General features: G+C 49.3%; 1 protein-coding gene across 3 annotated transcripts in view; it reads right to left on the bottom strand.

The window, feature by feature from the left end:
* LOC141197003 (serine/threonine-protein kinase Nek5-like) overlaps positions 1–25380 on the bottom strand; it is a 105879-nt gene that overhangs the window by 77287 nt on the left and 3212 nt on the right. Inside the window, exon 1 of one of the 3 annotated variants that reach the window (XM_073662619.1) lies at positions 25310–25331. The exons of the other annotated variants lie outside the window; for them this stretch is intronic. The gene's annotated coding sequence lies outside the window, so the exon portion shown is untranslated. Of the gene's footprint in view, positions 1–25309; positions 25332–25380 lie in introns of those variants that run through there. 3 annotated transcript variants of the gene reach the window in all.

Raw genomic sequence — 25380 nt, 5'->3', positions numbered from 1 at the left:
GTGGTACTCCCTGACCGCAATCCACGGGTGGCTCAGTCGGACAATTAACCTCAAAACCTAAGAAAGACCGCCACTGGTTTGACCAGCCTGAGCCACGGGACTGGGTCACCGCCACGGAGACTACAGACCCCAGAGACCCGGCACCGGGTATCCCACACATGTGTACACACGGCCCAGGGGGCGCGTCATATGCAGTACAGCATACTACAAACATAAGTCCCATTATTGGGGAGTGGGTGTCCCATAGTATTTGCTTATGCCCTGCAAGCAAAAGCTGCCAAAAATTAGGACGGAGCAACTTGCAATGCCCCTTACAAGAGCCATGCAGTACAGCATATTACAAACATAAGTCCCATTATTGGGGAGTTGGTCTCCCATAGTATTTGCTTATGCCTTGCAAGCAAAAGCTGCCAAAAATTAGGACGGAGCAACTTGCAATGCCCCTTACAAGAGCCATGCAGTACAGCATATTACAAACATAAGTCCCATTATTGGGGAGTGGGTCTCCCATAGTATTTGCTTATGCCTTGCAAGCAAAAGCTGCCAAAAATTAGGACGGAGGAACTTGCAATGCTGGCACTCTGGTGGTATAGGGGTGGTGGAGGCTGAGGATAAGGAGAAGAAGATAAAACAGCCGAAATGAGGTAGCGTATACCCATGTGTAGGTGTGAAGCAGTGCATGTGAATACACCTCCTGAAATAACACAGTGGATTTGACTTTATGTTACTCTGCTGTCATTTGGTGGTGATGAGAAGTCTGGCCCAATCCAGCCCTTGTTCATTTTGATAAGGGTCAGCTTGTCAGCATTGTCAGTTGACAGGCGAGTGCGCTTATCAGTTATAATTCCCCCAGCGGCACTAAAAACACGCTCCGATAACACGCTAGCGGCAGGGTAGGCCAGGACCTCCAAGGCATACAGAGCGAGTTCATTCCAAGTGTCCAGCTTGGATACCCAATAATTAAAAGAGAGGAATCACGGAGGATGCTGGTACGGTCGGCAAGGTACTCCCTCACCATCTTTTGAAACTTTCCACTCCTTGTGAGAGTACCCCGCGCCTCAGGGCCTGTAAGCTGGGCGGGTGTCAGAAAACTGTCCCAGAACATTGACAGTGTTCCCCTGCCTCTGCTGGATTGGAGTTGCATCTCTCTCGCCTGTACGCCTTGGTTGGGCAACGAACTGTGACCTCTGCCGCTAGCGTGTTCAGATGGGATTTTTTTTAAGAGTTCTGCAGCAAGGGCCTTCTGGTACTGCCCCATTTTTGTAGACCTCTCCACCTCAGGAATAAGAGAGTGAAAGTTCTCCTTGTAGCGGGGGTCTACAAGTGTCACCAACCAGTAATGACTGTCACCCAACATTTTGACAACGCGAGGGTCACGGTTAAGGCAGCGTAACATAAAGTCAGCCATGCGTGCCAGACTGGTAACGGGCAAGATTTCCGTGTCCTCACCAAGATGACGACTGACCATGCTCTCCTCCTCCTCCTCTTCCTCCTCCCCCCTGTCCTCAGGCCACCCACGCTGAACCGACGGTATGACACTTGTACAGGTACTACCGTCTACAACGCATGATAGCAGTTCCTGTTCTTCCTCCTCCTCCTCTCCCTAATTGTCCCCCAATGCACATTGGGATGAGATGAGGCTGGGCTGTGTGTAATCGCCCGCTACGGCTTCTTGATCCATCTCATCATACTCTGGCTGCAATGCCTCCTCTTTAATTCTCTGCAGAGAGTGTTGCAAAAGACAGACAAGTGGGATGCTGACACTAATGATGGCGTCATCGCCACTCACCATCTTGGTGGCCTCCTCAAAGTTTGTCAGGATGGTACATATGTCAGACATCCAGGTCCACTCCTGAGGTCTTATGTGTGGAGTCGGACCTGAATATCGACGGCCTTGTTGCAGCTGGTACTCCACAACTGCTCTCTTCTGCTCACAAATCCTTTGCAACATGTGGAGGGTAGAGTTCCAACGTGTGGGGACATCACACACCAGTCGGTGTGACGGAAGCTGCAAACGTTGCTGCAACACAGCAAGGGCGGCGGAAGCTGTAGCCGACTTGTGAAAATGAGCTGACAGGCGGCGTACTTTCACGAGCAGATCTGGCAACTCGGGGTACGATTTAAGAAACCGCTGAACCACGAGGTTAAGCACATGAGCCAGGCATGGTACGTGTGTGATCTCACCTCGCCTCAGAGCCGCCACCAGGTTACGGCCATTGTCACACACGACCATGCCGGGATGTAGGTTCAGCGGTCTCAGCCACAGATCTGCCTGCTCTTTCACAGCTGTCCACAACTCACAAGCAGTGTGAGGTTTATCACCTAAGCTTATGAGTTTCAGCACAGCCTGTTGCCGCTTGGCGGAGGCAGTACTGCAATGCTTCCAGCTTGTAACTGATGTGGTGATATCTGAGATGGAGGCTGAACATGAGGAGGAGGAGGAGGATGCGCAGGAGCTGTACACTGTGGGGGCAACTCTGACCGACATAGGGCCCGCAATCCTCGGTGTGGGGAGGATGTGTTCCGTCCCAAGGTCCGACTGGGTCCCGGCTTCCACTATGTTTACCCAGTGTGCCGTCAGAGAGATGTACCGTCCCTGGCTACAAGCACTTGTCCACGTGTCCGTTGTCAGGTGGACTCTCCCAGTAACTGCGTTGTTGATTGACGGCAGATGCTTTGGGACACGTGCTTGTGTAGTGCGGGGATGGCACACCGGGCAAAATAGAGTCGGCTGGGGACCGAGTACCGAGGGACGGCCACCGCCATAAGATTGCGGAAGGATTCCGTCTCCACCAGCCTAAAAGGCAGCATTTCCAACGCAAGCAGTCATGAAATGTGCGAATTTAGGACTGTGGCCTGTGGGGCGTTAACTGCGAATTTCCGCTTTCGTTCAAAGGTCTGGGATATGGACAATTGAACGCTGCGGTGGGACATGGACGTGGACGTTGATGCTGTTTCTTGAGAAACTGCCATAACAAGTGAAGACTGAGAGGAGGGGGCATCTTTACATGCAGTATGGACAGGGGATTGCCTTGCACACACAACAGGGGGTTCTATTGCACGCACAACAGTGGAAGAAGCAGTGGTAACACCCGCTGACACTGGTCGTGGACCCTGGGTTTCGCCCCACAAAGTCGGGTGCTTTGCTGCCATGTGCCAGATCATGCTGGTGGTGGTCAGGCAGGTAGTTTTGTCACCCCTGCTGATGCTGGCATGGCAGGTGGAACATATGGCCTTTTTGGGGTTATCAGCAGAGTCTTTAAAAAAATTCCAGACTCTGGAAGACCTACCGCTTGTACTGGCAATGTCCCTCGTGTTGGTTTTACGGGGAATGGTTGCCTGCCTTCTGTCTGCGGCCACCACACTGCTTCTTCCTGCCTGTTGGGGTACTCTGCCTCCCTCCCCCTGTGTGCTGCTGGCCTCACTCTGCATGTCCTCCTTCCATGTTGGGTCAGTTACTAGATCATCCACCACCTCCTCCTCTTCCACTTGCGCACCACGATCCTCCTCCTCACTTCCTGGCAATTGTGTCTCGTCATCGTCCACCTCTTGTGACAGATTGCCAACGTCGACTTCCTGTGGCCGTGGCTGTTCAAATATTTGGGCATCGCAACATGGGATCTCCTCTTCCACCACTTCAAGCGTATCAGGCGAGGGGCCCAAATATGGAAATGGACCAGTGAACAGCTCTTCAGAGTGTCCAAGTGTGGGATCACTTGCTGTCTGACGACACTCGGCATGGTGGGAGGAAGGAGCATCAGGGTGAGGAGGAGTATGCGGTCGAGACTCATGGCTACTAAGAGTTGACCGAGTGAAAGACAGACCGGAGGTGGTGGTGCCCAGGTAACTGGAAGTATTATCTGCTCAATACTGGTGTTGTTCTGTGCTTCCCTAGTAATTCGGTCAAGAAGTGGGAGCGAGAAGATGTGGCTGTTGGTTGTGGCACATTTTCACCTTGGCCACGGCCCCGTCCTCTGCACGAACCATCACCAGAACGTCCACTTCCACGTCCCTTGCCACGCGCCTTGCCCATTGTAAATGAAGTAAAATAGCTTACACTTGCACTATCAATGGAAAAAGGGTAATAAAGAGTAGATTAGAACCGTGGAAGAGGAAAACCACAGTTATTGTTTACTGGGGTATACCACACTTTTTTAAATAGAGATATTTGCGGCTGAACAGTGAGCGACACACTCAAACTGCTTTTTTTTTAGATACCAAAGGCCCAAAACTGGATAGTACAGCGATTTGACCCGTGGAATTGCGAAACCACACTGGGATGTCGGGCCTACACAAGACTATTTTCAGCAGATATATTTTTGTGTCACAACAGTCAGGAGACACTACTGTTTTTCTTTACGGAAAATATACCAAAACCTGAATAATAGAGATTTTTTACCGTGGGATGGCAAAACCACAGTTATTGTTTACTGGGGTATACCACACTTTTTTAAATAGAGATATTTGCGGCTGAACAGTGAGCGATACACTCAAACTGCTTTTTTTTTAGGATACCAAAGGCCCAAAACTGGATAGTACAGCGATTTGACCCATGGAACTGCGAAACCACACTGGGATGTCGGGCCTACACAAGACTATTTTCAACAGATATATTTTTGTGTCACAACAGTCAGGAGACACTACTGTTTTTCTTTACGGAAAAAACTACCAAAAGCTGAATAATAGAGATTTTTTACCGTGGGATGGCAAAACCACAGTTATTGTTTACTGGGGTATACCAGACTTTTTTAAATATATAGATTTGCGGCTGAACAGTGAGCGACACACTCAAACTGTTTTTTTTTTTAGATACAAATGGCCCAAAATGGATAATACAGAGGTTTGAACCATGGAAGTGCAAAACAACACTTCTGTTTCTCTAGCCTACACCAGACTATTTTCAACAGTTATATTTGTGTCTGAAAAATCAGAGACACGCTTTTTTTTGGGGGGGGGGGGGATGGGACACACCAAAAGGTTAATAAGACGGGTATTTGTACAGTGTGAAGGAGGGAAAAAAAAGGAGGATTTAGATGAAAAAAAAAGGATTTTTCCTGGCCCCCGACACCTGGTGCTAAGTCCAGCAATTTCAGCAACAGGAGCACACAGGACAGTAATGCAGCGTTTGCTGGTATAACCACTGTGTCTCCTATACAGCCTGCCTTCCTGGTATCTGGGATGGATATTAGTCCTGAAAAGGACTGTTTGTTTGTTCTGGCAGCCTTTACAGACCCTACACTAACTATTTTGCAGTTTATATCTCTCCCTAAATCAGCAGCGCTGTCCCTACACTGTCTAATCCGGAGCGACTGTGTCCAAGATGGCGGCGCCCGGTTTTAAATACTCGAGGTGACGCTGTGCGGCCAGCCAATCACTGTAATGCCCACAACCAACATGGCTTTGGCATTACAGTGACTGGCTGGCAATCCCTGCATGTTCATTGGCTCTGTAAAGAGCGCCAAACATGCAGGGCGGAGACCCGAGCTCTCGCCCGAGTAACCCGGAAATGCTCGGTGCTCGCTGAACATCCCGAGTAGCGTGATGCTCGGGCGAGTACCGAGCAGTGTCGAGCATGTTCGCTCAACACTATTAATGATATCTACGACCTTCATTTTAAGACCATCCACTTGTCATCATGTCACTTGATGGTTTTCACATTTTTTGCATCTCCCTTAACGAATCCAAAAATAAAGTATTATCCTCACTTTTAATACTGAAGCATCTTTATGCTACAACCATTTCGTATTTTTCTCTATAGATGTATTTTCTTTTTGTGTTACTAACCTCACCTTTTATAACTGGTGGTACGTGTGCTGCATTTATCCTGGTTGCTCTTTCTGTGCACCCTCATTTATTTTGAATTGTTTTGATTAATTCGGTAAATAAAGGATTAAAAAAAGTATCTCAATTATCTCCATTGCTCTTCTTCAATGGGCCCCAATGTCTCTTTCCCATTTTTTCTTTACTTTGTACCGGGTATTTTGACAGCACTATTTCTAACAATGACTGGTATTGTACGGAGATAACTCCCGGTGAATAATTCAGGCTGGCAAAAAGGTGTATTATTCTATTCAGGGGTCTAACTGTCATCTCCAGCGACTTCGCATGGTCAGCATGTCGTAACTGCAAGAACTTGTAAAAATCAGTGTTCAAATTCCTCTTGAAGCTTAAAGAAGGGCATAACCAGTAAGACCAGTAAGAATATGTGCCACCAGCCTTATATCCATTTCCACCAAGCAAAACCCTCTAAATTAAATAGGTAGGGAAACTCAATTCTTTCAGCAATTCTTTACTATAGAACTCTTTGCCACATGATATTGTAATGTGCTAATCTGGCCTGATTTTCTGGTCAGACTGGTGCATGTAAGTAGCAGGCAGCTCCTGCACTGGTCCACTATATGGACATGCACATAAAACTGTACATGGAGCCAGTCAAGCCCCAATTTGCAGATATACAGCGGCTTGCGAAAGTATTCACCCACCTTGGATTTTTACATATCTTGTTACATTACAACCTGTGTTTAAATATTTTTGTAATCTGATTTGTGTGTGATGCATCAGCACTAAATAGTCTAAGCTGGTGAAGTGCAATGAGAAATTATAGGCATACATTAAAATTTATTGGATCAAATAACTAAAAATTGGCATGTGCATATATAGTCACTCCTTTTGCTATGGAGACCCTAAACATTTCTGGTGCATGTGTGGCACCCCAGGGGTCTGGTTACCACAGTAATAGAAATATTACGTCTGGGAGCAAGTGGGAGGTTTCCTGGTCAGGAGCCCTTAAGCATGCAACACCTCCTGCCCAGTCCTGGGAGGGGAGGAATCTGCCCTTATAAACTGGGTCTGGGGCGGGATTAGTCAGTCAGAGCCTGGAGTGAAGTTCCAGACACAGGGCGAGAAACAGCTAGGAGCTCTGTAGGAGCAGGAGCTGAAGACCAGGGGCTGGAGCTAAGCAGAGCTCGCCCTGGCAGAAGAATCTAAGATCCGGACACAGGAATCCGAGGCTGCAAGGATCTTTAAGTCCAGCAGCAGAAACCAGCCGGCAGGGGATTCCAGGTCCTCTGGCCATAGAAGCCCGGAGGCTCAGTCACAAGGAAGGGACCAGCACCGCCATCGAGGAGCGGAGGCTATCAGAAGGCCCCAAGTCACCAGCCATACGGGTGAGCACCACACGGTATACTCAGGGACGTGGGCTACTTCCACTCGCTTACAGCAAGGTATCCAGGAAGAGTGCAGATAGACGGGGAGGCCTACAACTCCACCTGGCCAGGGGAACTCCTGCTTGCTCTCAGACTGACCAGGCCCCTTACGCTAGCCAGTACTCCTGGGAACGTCTGCCTTAATATCATCAGTAAAGACCCTGAACTGCACTGCAAAGACTCTGAGTCGTTCCTGCTTTCTCACCGCATACAGCACTACTAGTGTTGGGACGCCCGCGCGCCATCACTCCCATCATCCACATTCCCTGCCCTGAGGCCATACTCTTCCCGTGGGGAGTTATCCCATCTTTAGCTGCGCACACCTAACCAGCCTCAGCGGACTGCCTCGCAGCGGCGGTACACCCTGACCGCAATCCACGGGTGGCGTAGTCGGACATTAAAAGCAAAAAACCCTATAAAGACTGCCACTGGTTTGACCACCCTGAGCCACGGGACCGGGTCGCCGCCAGGGAGACTACCACCCCCAGAGACCTGGCTCCGGGAATCCCACACACATGCACATACGGCCCAGGGGGCGCATCAACTTTGGTGTAGTTGGCAGGATTCAAACCAACCCGCCACAAAGGGGTATTGCGTGCCTGAAAAAGACTTTGCACTTACCTGGGTGAAGTTTCCCGCCATCCGGAGCCATTTCCCTCCATCTTCGGTCGTCTCCCGCCATCTTCAGAAGTTTCCCGCCATCCGCAGCTGTTTTCCCGCCATCCGCAGTCGTTTTCCCGCCATCGGACGCCATCTTTGGAACGCCGCGCGGGAAAGAGAGGGGCGTGGACGCCGAAAGCACGCGAGACCTGAAGCTCTGCCCCACGTACCGACGCTGCGCAAGGTCCTGGAAGGGAGAGAGAGCGACGCTGACGTCACCAGGACGCGACGCAAGGTCCTCGTCCGGAGCAGCACCAGCAGAGCCGCGGCCTACAGAAGAGGATCGTCGGAAGGTAGGCCACACTTAACTAGGGGGGAGGAAGATGACGGACACGGAGGGACCCTCTACTACCAGCGCGGCCACTGCCGCAGTAATGCCATTTACAATGCCCTACATCCCCGGAGCGGCCTGGCTGCCCCAATACTCAGGGGAGTCGCATACCCTAAGCGACTTTAAAGAGAGACTGTACAGTCATGGCCAAAAGTATTGAGAATGAGACAAATAGTAATTTTTCCAAAGTTTACTGCTTCATTTTTTGTAATGGCAATTTGCATATACTCCTGAATGTCAAAGAGTGATCAGCTTAACAGCAATTACTGTACTTGCAAAGTCAACATTTGCCCAGAAAATGAACTTTAACCCCCAAAACACATTTCAACATCATTGCAGTCCTGCCTTAAAAGGAGCAGCTAACATCGTTTTAGTGATTGATCCATTAACACAGGTGTGGGTGTTGATGAGGACAGGGCTGGCGATCAATCAGTCATGATTAAGTAAGAATGACATCACTGGACACTTTAAAAGGAGGCTGGTTCTTGGTATCATTGTTTCTCTTCAGTTAACCATGGTTATCTCTAAAGAAACACGTGCAGCCATCATTGCACTGCACAAAAATGGCCTAACAGGGAAGAGTATTGCAGCTACAAAGATTGCACCTCAGTCAACAATCTATCGCATCATCAAGAACTTCAAGGAGAGAGCTTCCATTGTTGTCAAAAAGGCTCCAGGGCGCCCAAGAAAGACCAGCAAGCGCCAGGACCGTATCTTAAAACTGTTTCAGCTGCGGGATCGGACTACTAGCAGTGCCGAGCTTGCTCAGGAATGGCAGCAGGCTGGTGTGAGTGCTTCTGCACGCACTGTGAGGCGGAGACTCCTTGAGCAAGGGCTGGTTTCAAGGAGGGCAGCAAAGAAGCCACTTCTCTCCAGAAAAAACATCAGGGACCGACTGATATTCTGCAAAAGGTACAGGGAGTGGACTGCTGAGGACTGGGGCAAAGTAATTTTCTCTGATGAATCCCCTTTTCGATTGTTTGGGACATCTGGAAAACAGCTTATTCGGAGAAGAAGAGGTGAGCGCTACCACCAGTCTTGTCTCATGCCAACTGTAAAGCATCCTGAAACCATTCATGTGTGGGGTTGCTTCTCAGCCAAGGGAATCAACTCACTCATAGTCTTGCCTAAAAACACAGCCATGAATAAAGAATGGTACCAGAATGTCCTCCAAGAGCAACTTCTCCCAACCGTCCAAGAGCAGTTTGGCGCCCAAAAATGCCTTTTCCAGCATGATGGAGCACCTTGCCATAAAGCAAAGGTGATAACAAAATGGCTCATGGAACAAAACATAGAGATTTTGGGTCCATGGCCTGGAAACTCCCCAGATCTTAATCCCATTGAGAACTTGTGGTCAATCATCAAGAGACGGGTGGACAAACAAAAACCAACAAATTCTGGCAAAATGCAAGCATTGATTATGCAAGAATGGACTGCTATCATTCAGGATTTGGTCCAAAAGTTGATTGAGAGCATGCCAGGGAGAATTACAGAGGTCTTGAAGAAGAAGGGGCAACACTGCAAATATTGACTTGCTGCATTAACGCATTCTAACTGTCAATATAACCTGATTGACTTCTACGAGGAGGTTAGCTCTCGAGTAGATCAGGGGGAACCAGTGGATGTCGTGTATCTCGACTTCTCAAAAGCGTTCGATAGCGTGCCACATAATAGGTTGGTATACAAAATGAGAATGATGGGGCTGGGGGAAACCGTCTGCAAGTGGGTAGCTAACTGGCTAAAGGATAGAAGGCAGAGGGTGGTTATAAATGGAATATACTCAGATTGGGTAAGCGTCACTAGTGGGGTACCACAGGGGTCTGTACTAGGCCCAATGTTATTTAATATCTTTATTAACGACATAGTCAACGGGATAAATAGTAAAATATCAATATTTGCAGATGACACAAAGTTATGTAAAACAATTAATACTAAAGAGGACAGTGCAGACCTACAGAGGGATTTGGATAAGCTGGGTATGTGGAGCATTAAATGGCAAATGAGGTTTAACGAGGAGAAATGTAAGGTCATACATATGGGAAGGAAAAATGGAAGTCACCAGTACTCACTGAATGGGAAATCATTGGGGAATTCAGAGATGGAGAAGGACTTGGGCATCTTGATTGATAGCAAACTAAATTGTAGTGCCCAAAGTCAGGCCGCTGCTGTAAGGGCAAACAGGGTAATGGGATGTATCAGAAGAGGTATAGCTGCAAAGGATGAGAACATTGTTCTTCCACTGTACAAAGCACTGGTCAGAACACACTTGGAATACTGTGCTCAGTTATGGGCCCCAATATATAGAAAGGATATAAATGAGCTTGAAAAGGTACAAAGGAGGGCAACAAAATTAATAAGGGGAATGGAGGGACTGCAATACCCAGAGAGGTTGGCAAAACTAGGACTATTCAGCCTGGAAAAGAGAAGGTTGAGGGGGGACATAATAAATGTGTACAAATATGTTAGGGGACAGTATAGAGACCTTGCCAGGGATTTGTTCAAAAGGAGGAATATTATGGTAACAAGAGGGCATTCACTAAGACTGGAAGAGAAAAGGTTTCAGCACCAGCATAGGAAGGGGGTTCTTTACGGTAAGAGCAGTGAGAATATGGAATTCACTGAGTGAGGAGACGGTAATGTCGGATTCACTACACCAGTTCAAGCGGGGACTGGATGCATTTCTAGATACCAGGCAGATTTCAGCGTATACTTAAAAATAAAATAAAATAGTAGGTTGATACAGGGATTTATTCGGACTGCTGGTTTCAGAGTCGGGAGGGAATTTTTCCTCAGGTGAAGATTGGCCAAATCATTTGGGGTTTTTGCCCTCCTCTGGATCAACTTTAGCAATTACAGAACTAACAGGTCGAACTTGATGGACGCAAGTCTTTATTCGGCTTTACAAACTATGTTACTATTGGTACTCATAATATGATTGCAATTATATTTCTGTATGTGATATAAACATCAGACAAACACTAATAAAAACCAGAGGCCAGCAGATCATGTGAAAATATAATTTTGGCCATGACTGTACAGCCTATTTAAGGTATACCCCCTGACGGAGGGCCAGAAAGTGAGCATATTGATAGGCCAGCTAACCGGCGCAGCCCAGCGTGAAGTAAAGTCCTGGTCAGTCCGGGACAAGGAGACCGTAAAGGAGAACTTGGCCCGTCTGAAGGACACTTTTGATACCCGCACCTCAGCCAAGATCAAAATGAGATTTTATGGGTGCAAGCAGCGGGCCCAAGACAGTATAAGAGACTATGCTTTGAGTTTGCAAGAGGCCCTGGGAGCCATTAAACAGGCAGACCCTGACAGTGTGCGGAATGCAGATGAACTGTTAACTGAGCAATTCATTGAGGGTCTGCTGTCCGACGCCCACCGAACCCAGTTGCGTGCAATGGCCTTGCAGAACCCTGGTTTAGACTTTGCAAAGTTCAAAGACAGGGCCATCCGGGTGCTCCGAGAACCGGCACCGGGTAGCGCTGTAACCCACCGGCGCCCTGCTATTACCTATCGCCAGGAGGCGGCGCCCTTGTCTGCAGAGCCTATAGGAGCTGGTGCGCAGGCTTTGGACAAAAACCCGGCTACAGACCTGCACCATCAGGTCCAAGAGCTAACTAAAAGTGTAGCTGCGCTAACCTGAACTGTGCAGTCTTTACAGGTCTCTCCTCCAGGAAGGATCAAGCTGGCCACCAGTCCGGAGGATGTCCCGTGGCACCGACAGAGGAGGATCTCATCGTCCAGAGGAAGACCCAGCGACAGATACAACGAGGACGGACAACCCATCTGCCGCCGCTGCAATCAACCCGGACACATGGCAAGGTACTGTCATTTAAACGGGCACAACCTGGAGTAGAGGGCCAACCCCCAGGCATAAGATCATCAGGCCCATCGAACTGGCGTGATAAATACGTAGGGGGACGTCCGGTCTTGCCTGTGGTACTGGATGGCATTCCTATGAGTGCCCTACTGGACACTGGGTCACAGGTGACTACCATCCCGTACGTGCTCTTTAAGCGGTACTGGAATGACTCGGACATAACCCGCTACCCAGATGATGACCTGAGTATCATCGCCAGCAATGGTCAGCCCGTGCCGCAGGTGGGATTCAAGGAGGTGACCATTAAGATCGGTAAAGTCGAACTGGCGGCACAAGGGCTGATTATTGTGGACATTGACAGTCATGAGAGTTACCCTAGAATAACCTTGGGAACTAACGTGATTGAAAATTGTCTTGCAGAGGTGATTCTCATTTTACAGCAGGTTGCCAAGAACGCCAGTTCCAGCCAGCAGCGTGTCCTCCCAAAAGAAATCCGGGCACTGATGAAACGGCAACAGGTGGAATTATCTGGTGGTGAGATTGGTAGCGTGAGAATGTGTGACCCGTTCCCTATTGCCATGCCCCGAAAAGTGAGATGATGATATGGTGCCGGGCAGCTATTGGTCTAAGAGGTAGAGACTACCAAGCAATGGTAGAGCCCGTCTACTCAGACAGTAGGCCCACCATTTTGACAGCACGGGGAGTGGTCGATGTACGCCATGGGAGGATGCCCGTTCGCATCATAAATATCGGGGAGAGAGAAGTACACCTGCCCCGGTATGCCACGCTAGCCAAATTGTTCACCATAAACCAAAATTCTGTAAAGGCCGTAGAACCCTTGCCTCCATCTCAACCAGAGGAAGGTAACGGCTCTAAGAAACAAATGGAGGACTGGTGTCAGCAACTGCATTTGGGTACGGACTCCACTCCCTAACACCAAAAACAGGGAGTCTACCGGGTGGTTCAGGAGTACGAAAGAGTCTTTAGTAAACACCCGCTAGACTTCGGGCGAGTAAAGGGGGTAGAACATCACATCCCCACAGGAGACCATCCACCCATAAAGGAAAGATACCGACCTGTACCCCCTGCACACTATCAGCATGCAAAGGGGATGTTGCGGGACATGAAGGAGGCTGGGGTAATCAGGGACAGCTGTAGCTCCTGGGCAGCTCCACTAGTTCTAGTGAAAAAGAAGGACAACACAATGAGAATGTGTGTGGACTACAGAAAGGTCAACCGTATCACACACAAAGATGCGTACCCGTTACCTAGAATAGAAGAATCTTTAGCTGCATTAAAATCTGCTAACTTCTCCACTTTGGATCTTACTAGCGGGTACTGGCAGGTTCCTGTAGCAGAGGCAGACAAGGAGAAGATTGCATTCACCACCCCGATGGGTCTCAGCGAATTCAACTGTATGCCGTTCGGGCTCTGCAACGCACCAGGAACCTTCCAGCGGTTGATGGAATGCTGTCTGGGACACCGGAATTTCGAGACGGTCCTGTTATATCTGGACGATGTCATCGTCTATTCCAAAACCTACGAGGACCATCTGAAACCTGGCAGAAGTGTTTGACGCCCTGGCAAGCTACGGCCTAAAGGTGAAAACCTCCAAGTGTCACCTGCTGAAACCAAAGGTACAGTACCTGGGACACGTGGTGAGTGCTGACTGAGTGGCTCCCGACCCCGATAAGATCACCGTGATTAAAGACTGGCAAGACCCTCCAGCATAAAGGAAGTGCGGCAGTTCCTCGGGTTGGTAGGCTACTACCGAAGATTCATTCCCGGTTTCACCAAAATGGCAGCTCCTATGCAGGACCTCCTGATAGGTCAATCCAGGAAGGCCAAAAACCAGAAGCCGCCCTTCAGGTGGGAAAAGCTGGAAGAGGAGTCCTTCCGCCAGCTGAAGATGGCCCTCATGGGGGATGAAATCCTGGCGTACCCTGACTACAGCTAGCCCTTTATCCTCCACACGGATGCGAGCAACATCGGGCTAGGAGCCGTACTGTCCCAGATCCAGCAGGGGAAAGAACGGGTAATCGCTTACGCCAGCCGAAAACTACGGCCTCCCAGAGAGAAACCCTGAGAATTATAGCTCATTCAAGCTAGAGTTCCTGGCAGTAGTGTGGGCAGTGACCGAACGTTTCAAGCATTACCTTGCCTCTTCCAAGTTCACCGTGTACACGGATAACAACCCGTTGACACACCTGGACACTGCAAGACTTGGTGCCCTGGAGCAGAGATGGATGGCCCGCCTGTCCAACTATGAATTCACCGTCAAATACCGGGCGGGACGCTCAAATGCCAACGCGGATGCCCTGTCCAGAATGCCAACTTACCGGACATAGGGGGAAGATCCAGAAGAACTGGAAGAAGTCGAACTCCCTGCGTTCCACCGTCATGGGATTACCCTGTATTCCCACCGTGTAAGGGACAGGAGCTCTGCTACGTTCAATCCCTTACCCCACTACAGCTGGGCGGAGACACAAGACAGTGATCCCGCAGTCCGTCTGGTGAAGGAAATGCTGACACAGGCTGATGCCCGTCTTGACCCAGACGCTCCGGAGGAGACCAAGCAACTGTGGAAGGAGAAAAGTAGACTGTTTCTTAACAAGGAGAAGCTGTGCCGAAGAATGGTCAACTCTAGAACACATGAGCTGACCTGGCAGGTAGTGGTCCCAAGACGAGACGCGGCTATGGTTCTGGAGGCATACCACGACGGAGCAGGACACTTCGGATGGAAGAAGCTGGAGTTCTTGTTGCGTGGACGGTTCTACTGGGTAGGCATGAGAGGAGCCATCGAGAGGTGGTGCAGAGACTGTGGCCCGTGCAGCCTAAGAAGAAAAGACCGTGCCAGCCAGAAGACTCCCCTGCAGCCCATCATCACCAGGCAGCTGTTATGTTCTGCTACCAGAGGTAAGGAAAGAGAGGAGATCTGTCCCTACGATAGAACTCAGCTGAATCCCTACGATGTAACAGGGAACCTGATCCTGCGATCAGACCTGCTAAAGTCCTAAGCTAGTCTGTACGGAGACCTATAGATGTGGGGAAGGAATCCCTACAAGTACTAAGGACTGGGAGGAAAATGGGACACCTCCTAACAGAAATAGTAGCAGACAGACGAACAAACAAAATATATAGAACATAGAGGTCCGTAGACCAAGCAAATTAACAGAGTTAGATACAGAGCACAGGCTAGCTAGAAAGTAGTTATACAATGAAGTCCAGCAAAGCCAGAAGGGCGGAGCAGGATTAAATAGGCCAACAAGGTCATGTGACCAGCAAAGGAAAAAACCTAAGAGCAAGGTTCTAACAGCAGCCACTGGAACTGGTAGCCCTGGACCATGTGAAACTGGCTCCAAGCAAATCTGGGTACGTCTACGCCCTCACCATCGTAGATCACTACTCCCGGTTCCTGGTGGTGGTCCCTGTCAAGGACTTAACGGCTCAAACAGCAGCTAGAGCCTTCCAGCAGCACTTCTGCCGTCCACACGGGTATCCGGAGCAAGTGTTGACTGACCAAGGGCCAGCCTTCGAAGCGGAGGTCTTCCAAGAGTTCTGCAATCTGTATGGCTGCAGGAAGATAAGAACAATGCCCTATCACCCTCAGACCAATGGACTATGAGAGAAAATGAACCAGGTGGTGATAGACTTGCTAAAAACGTTGCCCCTGGAAGAACGCAGTCTCTGGCCGGAAAAACTGCCTGATCTGGTGGACTTATATAATCACATCCCTGTAGGTTCCACCAACTGTACCCCGGCTTATCTAATGAGAGCAAGACCTGGTAAGCTGCCTATTGACCTGGATATGGGAGTCCTGACACCTGAGGACACCTCGCCAGAGGCAGACTGGGATACAGAACGGCAGCAGCAGTATCGGAAAGTACAGGAGAGCGTCGAGCGAAGTCTGTCTCAAGCAAGAGAAAGGCAAGAGAAGACTTATAACCAGCATGCTCCCGCTGTTCCCCTGGTACCTGGAGAGCAGGTCTTGAAGAGAAAAAGGCGGCTCCACAAGTTGGACGACCAGTGGGAGAAGGACCCGTACACAGTACTGCTCTCAAGCCATGAGAACCCAAAAGTCTGTGTAATCAGTAAGGATGGAGGAGAGACCACAGCCATTGTCTCCATAGACCACCTGAAAAAGTGTCCTGAGCAGCTGCAAAGCCCTGACGAAGATCAAGAGAACCCTCAACCCGCAGAGGAAAGGGAAGAAATGATCAGTACCGTACTCGGAGACTTTCCTCGGTCCTGGACTCAAATCAACAACGCAGTGGTGGTACCCGTCCTCACCGTTCTCCAGCCAGCCCTTCAAGGGCCTACAGAAGAACAGGTAGTGTCAGAAGAGCAGCCGGCCCAGGAGGCAGAAGAATCCATACCAGCAGCCCAGGAGAATCAACCCTCTGCTAGTAGTGAGCCTGCCGTGCCCCTAGTAAGCCAAAGAGTACGCAGAAAGCTGCCAGGCCTACCCGCAACACCTTCTACACCCTGTACTGCAGAACCAGATAGTGGGTTACGTAGGTCCACCAGGAGCACTAGAGGACAGATGCCCGCTCGCTGGAGAGTCTAATGCCAAGTATATATTTACCTGTACATACATAAATGCTGAAAAAGGTTTAAGTTTTTGTTGCCTGTTCATTGATTATGTTTCTCTAGTTACCCTGCAGGTTTATTTGGACTGACAGGTTATGGACGCTGAGTAACCGGAACTAAATTGTAGATAGTTGCACCGTGGTGCCTCTTGCGAAGATGGCTGCGGAAGAGAAAAACCTGTCTGGCGTGGCCTCCTTGTGGCCCAAAGTAGCTAGCCTCAGCCTTGCAGCCACGCTCAGGGCCGTTTGGGGTTTGCTTTGGACAGGTCCCCTACTCTATTCCAAGACTTCACCTTGTTGGGTGACATGGACACCCGGTTACGGACACGCCGTGACCTTTAAAACTACAGCTTCTTGTACATATGTTGTTGTATTATTGTTTATATGTACTTGTGTTTTTTTAAAAATGTGTTTAGTCCCAGAGTACTAAATTTCACTAGGGGGGAATGTGGCACCCCAGGGGTCTGGTTACCACAGTAATAGAAATATTACGTCTGGGAGCAAGTTGGAGGTTTCCTGGTCAGGAGCCCTTAAGCATTCAACACCTCCTGCCCAGTCCTGGGAGGGGAGGAATCTGCCCTTATAAACTGGGTCTGGGGCGGGATTAGTCAGTCAGAGCCTGGAGTGATGTTCCAGACACAGGGCGAGAAACAGCTAGGAGCTCTGTAGGAGCAGGAGCTGAAGACCAGGGGCTGGAGCTAAGCAGAGCTCACCCTGGCAGAAGAATCTAAGATCCGGACACAGGAATCCGAGGCTGCAAGGATCTTTAAGTCCAGCAGCAGAAACCAGCCGGCAGGGGATTCCAGGTCCTCTGGCCATAGAAGCCCGGAGGCTCAGTCACAAGAAAGGGACCAACACCGCCATCGAGGAGCGGAGGCTATCAGAAGGCCCCAAGTCACCAGCCATACGGGTGAGCATCACACGGTATACTCAGGGACGTGGGCTACTTCCACTCGCTTACAGCAAGGTATCCAGGAAGAGTGCAGATAGACGGGGAGGCCTACAACTCCACCTGGCCAGGGGAACTCCTGCTTGCTCGCAGACTGACCAGGCCCCTTATGCTAGCCAGTACTCCCGGGAGGGTCTGCCTTAATATCATCAGTAAAGACCCTGAACTGCACTGCAAAGACTCTGAGTCGTTCCTGCTTTCTCACCGCATACAGCACTACTAGTGTTGGGACACCCGCGCACCATCACTCCCATCATCCACATTCCCTGCCCTGAGGCCATACTCTTCCCGTGGGGAGTTATCCCATCTTTAGCTGCGCACACCACACCAGCCTCAGCGGACTGCCTCGCAGCGGCGGTACACCCTGACCGCAATCCACGGGTGGCGTAGTCGGACATTAAAACCACAAAACCCTATAAAGACTGCCACTGGTTTGACCACCCTGAGCCACGGGACCGGGTCGCCGCCAGGGAGACTACCACCCCCAGAGACCCGGCTCCGGGTATCCCACACACGTGCACATACGGCCCAGGGGGCGCGTCACATGCAATTACATAAGTCACATGCTTAGATTACACACCACCTGACTTCATTTCACTAAGTGTTACATGGTCTGTCAGTCTATTGTTACAGGGTCACTGGCAAAGTACTGGAGAGAAGATGTGTAACACTAAGATTGTTAGCTCCAGTTTTATAAACATAGAAAAAGTATTCCGGCACACAAAGTATAGAAAGGGGTTAATCAGCCATATTTGTGCTAGGGGGATTAAACACCTGTAGAAAGGGAGGAACTCAGAGGATAAAATCACAGCCTTTCAGAGCATTTGGTGTGGGGAGAGCCTGGAGGCACAAGCTCTGGAGCTGTGGTGTGCATGTTAAGGAAAGCTAAACCTTGGGTTGTTTTGTTCCTGAAGCGGGCGGTAACCCGTAGCAACAAGGACTGTGCCATACATTATGTTTTGTTTTTCCTGTTAGGCTGGGAAGGCAGTGTTTCTTTTGCTAACAATGCTGTGGCTTATGCAGTGCTCTTATTAAACCACAGAAGATTTAAAGAGACAGTCTTCCTGTGTACCTCTTTGTGCAACCAAGTGAGCCCATCTACCACAGTTGGTGGAGAATGTGGGCAAGATCCCCAGGAAGCAATTGTGACGGCTGTGAAGAGACTGTATGTCCTGGGTGGAGGCAGCTATGAGCATTGAACAGCGGTAAGACAAAATGGAGGAGCTGATCAAGCACCTGGTCCAAAGCCAACACCAGCAGTACTAGGAACATCTGCAGCAGCAGCATCGGGAGCAGCTGAAGCAGCATAGGGAGCAGCTGCAGCAGCTGGCACAACAGGAGACAAGTAAGCTGCTTATGCAACAGCTGCAGCAGTAACAGCAAGAGTTGACAACAGCAGCAGCAGATTGATTTACTCACAGAGGTGGTTCGTGGCACTGCAGCGGCTCCGACTCCAATGTCAGCTGATGATTTCTCTGTATGAAAGGCAGTAAGGAGAGCCTTGCAAAAAATGACCCAGAGTGATGACATAGAGGTCTTTTTAACCGTTTTTGAAAGGGTCGCCGATAGAGAAACTCCCACCAGATCGATGGGCGGATGTCCTGGCGCCATACTTAACGGGGGAGCCACAAAAGGCCTACTATGATTTGGATTTACAGGACGCCAAAGAATATGAAAAATTGAAAACAGAAATTTTGGCGCGCTTCGGGATGACAATGTCTGTCAGGGCACAACGGGTCCACCGCTGGGCATATCACCATGACAAATCCCCTTGCTCCCAAATGTTTGATGTGCTGCACCTCATCCAAAAGTGGTTACAGCCAGAGTCCTCTACCCCAGCGCAAATAGTGGAGCGAGTTGTAATGGACCGGTCCGTGCACTCCCTTCCGAGCCCGATGCAGACTTGGGTTGCCCAGGGAGATCCCTGGAACGCCGATGACTTGGTTGGACTGGTCAAAAGGTATCAGAATGTCGATGGGTCTGTGAGGAGGCAAGCCATTCCATACTGCGGGACGGAGGTTAAAAAGGGGGTGGGGCGTCATGCCAAGGCCCTCATCGGGGGATGTAATTTGTGGGAGATGTCACGGTCCAGGTCATATAGCAGCCCATTGTCCCCTGACCACCGAGCAAATGGACTGTAGCATGGGATGCCGTGTTCCTTCTATGCATATCCAGCTTGCTGTGTGGATTGTCCACCCGGCAAGGGGCCCCAAGCTCGTCCTGTAACAGTGAATAGCCTGCAAATGTCTGGACTACTAGACTCAAGAAGTTTGGTGACCCCCGTGAGGGCCACACTCCCTCTCCAATTGATCCCTAGGAAGAAGGTTGGCATCTGCTGCATTCACGGGGATGCTAAAGACTATCCAGTGGCCAGAGTGGTCATTGAGACAGCCCGAAGTACTGAGTCTCATGAGGTCAGTGTGGTCCCAGATTTGTTGCACCCAATCATCATAGGCCGGTACTTTGTGTTGTTTTGGGACTTGTGGGGGAGGAGCGGAGACCTGGATTACTTGGGTAAGAAACGGATTGGCCCTAAAAAAATCTCACTAACCCCAGAGTCTGACGGGTTTCCCTTCTGTGTAATGGGAAAAGAGGAGAAAGTAGTATTCCCTGAGGCAGACATTCCTGAGATTGGGGTGACCAGAGAAAATTTGGGGTTCACCCAACATAGAGATCTATCACTAAAATAAGCGTTCAATAAGGTAGCCGTCATAAACGACATAGCACAGGAGTCGGGGGCTGACACCAGGTTTCCCTATTTTATGTTGAGTGGGGATTTATTGTACTGAGTTAATAAAGTGAGGGAGGAGATAGTGGAGCAGTTGTTTGTACCAGCACCCTATAGAAAAAGGGTGTTGGATAGAGCCCATTCACATATCTTAGGTGACCATCTGGGGGTGGACAAAACTCAAGAACGAGTCATGCAGAAGTTCTATTGGCCCAGATGTCACAGAGAAATCCTAAGATATTGCAAGTCCTGTCCCACCTGCCAGTTAACTGCTACCACCTCTCTCTTCCAAAATCATCTCATGCCTATATCCATCAATGCAGGGCAACAGAGGGATCTCGTTTGAATCTCCATGTGGGCTGGACAAGCCAGAAGGGAACAATAAGGATGTCACAGTGGCAGAGACACTGTCCCTGACCTAGAAACAACAGTGCCGAGAACTATTTCAGCGGAACAGGGACCTGTTCTCAGAGTTGCCAGGATGTACGCAGGTGGTTGAACATGAAATCCTGCCGGGAACACATGTGTGGATGCCGGCGGGAGAGTCGTGTTTCTGCAACAACCACATGAAACTAAATGTGATGTTGAAATGTGATGGCCTCCATTGATAATCTCGTAGAGAAGCTAAGGTCAGCCAGATATATCACCATCCTGGACCTAACGAAAGGTTACTCCCAAATCCTTCTCTCTCAAAGTGCAAAGGAGAAGACGGTCTCTTCTACACCTGACGGTCACTTCCAGTATACCAGAATTCCGTTCGGGCTGCAAGGAGCCCCAGCTACATTCTGGAGGGCCATAGAATGGACCTTAGCCCCTCACAAAAAGTATGCCACATCTTACCTCGACGATATTGTGATATTCAGCCTCGATTGGGGAAGTCATCTGCAGAAAGTCCAGGCCGTGCTGGATTCGCTGAGGAAAGTGGGGTTTACCATTAAGCCAAAGAAATGTACCATCGGGAAAAAGAAGAGAAAATACCTGGGCTACATAGTTGGGAGAACCAAAGTAAAGCTGCAATTGAATAAGGTGGAGGCAGTCCAAAATTGGCCGAAACCGATCTCCAAGGAACAGGTTTGGGAATTTCTGGGAATGATGAGATACTACGAGCGGTGTGTCCCGAATTTTGCCATGATAGCCGCACCCCTCACCAACCTTCTTAAGGACACGAAGACTGAGATGGCCAAATGGTCTCTTAAAGCAGAGATGGCGTTCCAAGAGTTGAAACTCTGGGCTACAGGACTTCAACTTTCATGTGGAACACAGGCCTGGGAAGCTACATGGCAACGCAGATACCCTGTTTAGACTTCCCTGTATGGTGGCTGAAGGTGCCAAAACCTACGGCTTTGGGCAGAGGGGGGGAATATGTGACAAGGTCACTGGCAAAGTACTGGAGTGAAGATGTGTAACACTAATATTGTTAGCTCCAGCTATATAAACATAGGAAAAGTATTCCAGCACACAAATTATAGAAAGGGGTTAATCAGCCATATTAGTGCTAAGGTGATTAAACATCTGCAGAAAGGGAGGAACTCAGAGTATAAAATCACAGCCTTTCAGAGCATTTGGTGTGGGGAGGGCCTGGAGGCACAGGCTCTGGAGCTGTGGTGTGCATGTTAAGGAAAGCTAAACCTTGGGTTGTTTTGACCCTGAAGCGGGCGGTTACCCATAGCAAGAAGGACTGTGCCATATGTTATGTTTTGTTTTTCCTGTTAGGCCGGGAAGGCAGTGTTTGTTTTGCTAACAATGCTGTGGCTTATGCAGTGCTCTTAATAAATCACAGAAGATTTAAAGAGACAGTGTTCCTGTGTACCTCTTTGTACAACCAAGTGAGCCGATCTACCACACTATACACACCTTTTCTGAAAGGCCACAGAGGTTGCAACACCATTAAGCATGCGGCACTACTAACCAAACAACACCATGAAGACCAAGGAGATCTCCAATCAAGTAGGACAAAGTTGTTGGAAGTACAAGTCAGGGTTGGGTTTTAAAAAATATACCAATGTCTGATGATCCCCTGGAGCACCATCAAATCCATTATCATCAAATGGAAAGAACATGGTAAAACAACGAACCTGTCAAGAGAGGGCCATCCACCAAAACTCTCAGCCAAGGCAAGGAGGGCATTAATCAGAGAGGCAGTACAGGGACCAAAAGGTAAGCCTGAAGGAGCTGCAGAGTTCCCAAGCAGACCTTAATGTGATTGAGAGTCTATGGTCAGACTTGAAGATTGCTGTTCACCAGAGGAAACCATCTTACTTGAAGGAGCTGGAGCAGTTTAGACTTGAGGAATGGGCAAAAATCCCAGTGGCAAGATGTGGAAAGCTCAGAGACTTATCCAAAGTGACTTGCAGCTGTAAATGCCGCAAAAGGAGGCTCTACAAAGTACTGACTTTAGGGGAGTGAACAGTAATGGACACTGGAGTTTTCAGTTATTTTGTCCCATTTGTTGTTTGCGTCACAATAAAAAAGAAAGACAAATGTTCACAGTTGTAAACATGTTCTTTACATGAACTAATGCAAACCCTAAAAAAAAAAACTGTGAAATTCCAGGTTGTGAGGTAGCAAAACATGAAAAATACCAAGGGGGGTGAACACTTTCACAAGCCTCTTTACATTGTCTGCAAAGTTCAGCGCTTTGACCACTTTCAAACTGTATAAAATACCAAACTCATCATGTACTTGGCATTCCAGGGTCCAGCCCTGGCTCCCCGTCGCTATTTTGGGTCCCAGGATTTTGGCTATAGCGGTGAAGTCACGCCAACTGCGTGGGTAACCATTCTGGCCAGTCACTGCTCGCCAATGGAGATCAGTGGTGCATGCTGTCAACCCAGGTTTTGTACCCAGGAAGGCTGAGTAGCTGACAAATGTATTTTACAGAGTTTGAGGCCCATTTTTCTCAAAGTTGATGTAACATACCTGGCGGCGTCCTTGCATAGTGGTCCATCTCCCACTGTGCAAGAGTGCGCACTTGATCTCCAGTCCAGTTTGCTAGCCTGGCTTCCCTCCATGCTGTCTGTTTGCCTCTGTGTCTGCTTCTTAAGGGCGGCGCCCGATCACTTCCTGCTTTTTGTACCTGCTGCAGACACACCCCTTGTGCGTCCTCAGCCTATTGCTGTCTGCCATCTGGTATTTAACCCAGCTGCTCCAATGAATCCCTGCCTGAGCATTGTGTTCTGTCAGTTGGCCTTTGGGCACTGATATGCCAGGTCCCGTTTATGTTTCCTGCCTTCGGCATCAGTTCCCGTGTCTGAACTGTGTCCTGTCTGTATTATCTTCTAGCCTGTTGTCTTCTGCCTATCCTGGAGGCTGTATTTCCAGGCCTGTGTGAACCCGTTTCTGTATCTTGCTGCTGTGTCTGTTCTTGTCTGAATACTCTCCTAGCCTGTTTTGTTTTTCTCTATGTCCGTACTTTCCCTTTTTCTGCAGAGTCTGAACTCCTAACTCCTGCTCGTTGTCACTGTACTTCCGTTTGTGGTCCACTCGCTACTTCTCTGCAAGTACCCTGTGGGTATCTGGTTCTGCCTTTCCCTTCTAGTCTGTTCCGTGTGTACGGAGCCCTGTCCCCACCGCGTCTGCGGTTTTCGCTTTGCTCAGCTCTGTCCACCGCGTCTGCAGTTTTCGCTTTGCTCAGCTCTGTCCACCGCGTCTGCGGTTTTCGCTTTGCTCAGCTCTGTCCACCGCGTCTGCGGTTTTCGCTTTGCTCAGCTCTGTCCACCGCGTCTGCAGTTTTCGCTTTGCTCAGCTCTGTCCACCGCGTCTGCGGTTTTCGCTTTGCTCAGCTCTGTCCACCGCGTCTGCGGTTTTCGCTTTGCTCAGCTCTGTCCACCGCGTCTGCGGTTTTCGCTTTGCTCAGCTCTGTCCACCGCGTCTGCGGTTTTCGCTTTGCTCAGCTCTGTCCACCGCGTCTGCGGTTTTCGCTTTGCTCAGCTCTGTCCACTGCGTCTGCGGTTTCGAATTTGTCTCCGAGTCTGTACTGGACCCTACCCAGCCTGCGCTCTAGTTTACCTGTTCCTGTATTCCCCGGTGTGGGTCAACAGCCGTGTCCGGAGTCTGACCTGGAGTAGACCCTGGTTCCTCTGCTCGGTTCCTCCCTGGTGCACTGGCGTCGTATGCCGTCGTGTGACCTTGGTCGGATCGGGCAGATACTTAGTTACGCCCCTCCAGGCAGTCTCCGGTTCATTGCACAGTGGAATCACTACATAAACACGCACACGCCAGTCAGTCCGGGCGTGTGCATTACAGTTGACAACACCATTAGCCTAAATTTTGTATATTGCACTGGAAAAAACTAGGGGGTACCAAAATAATAAAATGGAGGTTTTGGTGGCATTCGGCCTCGTTAAAACCTCCCCACTTTTAGACATGCCTAAGTAAATAAGTACACCTCCTCCTTTGATATTCAATGCTGTGTTTAAGTATGTAATTACATTGGAGCGTCTCTTTAAAGTGGTCAAGAAAATGATCATGCAGGTACCAAAACCGGTAACTTACGGTGTCATCTGTCTTGTACCTGGGCTCCTCTAATCTTTATATCCAGAAAATGAAATGATCCTTGCTCTCCTCACAAAGTAGAAATGAGAGGAGATGTGACACAGTAAATTTAGCACATGTTGTGCGAGTCATTACTGTAATGTATCATAGCAGACCATCTGTTTTAAAGGGCAAGTAATAGCAAACATCACAGCTAACAATGCTCATTGCAGATATCATTGGATTTCAGTCTAATAACTAAGTGGCCTGAAAAATGCTGTAAAATAGTCCTAAAGGGAGCAGCCTTAAAGACCCAATACACATTAGATTAATGTCGGCTGAACTTACCGATATTAACTGGTTAGGTCGATTGTCTAATGTGTATGGGGTGCAGTCCGACTGTCGGGAGGGATGTCAATCAGGCATGTTCAATTTCAGATTGCTGATCGCATTGTTCTCCTGGAGATAAGCCACAGTCTGACGTATCAGTTGGCAGCTTTCTCATAGAGAACCCAGGAGTGCTTGAGCTCTGAAAAACCTGTGCTTACCGAAGGGTATCCAGGGCAGTCTGGTGATCCTGATCCAAGGCTGTTTGGATAGCCTTCGCCCTAGGCTGTGC

The sequence above is a fragment of the Phyllobates terribilis genome, unplaced genomic scaffold (genome assembly GCF_046119375.1).
Source record: "Phyllobates terribilis strain yellow unplaced genomic scaffold, ASM4611937v1 Scaffold_2__4_contigs__length_985480577, whole genome shotgun sequence".
NCBI lineage: Eukaryota > Metazoa > Chordata > Amphibia > Anura > Dendrobatidae > Phyllobates > Phyllobates terribilis.
The sequence above is the reverse complement of the archived record's forward strand: the minus strand, read 5'-3'. Positions and strand labels throughout refer to the sequence as shown.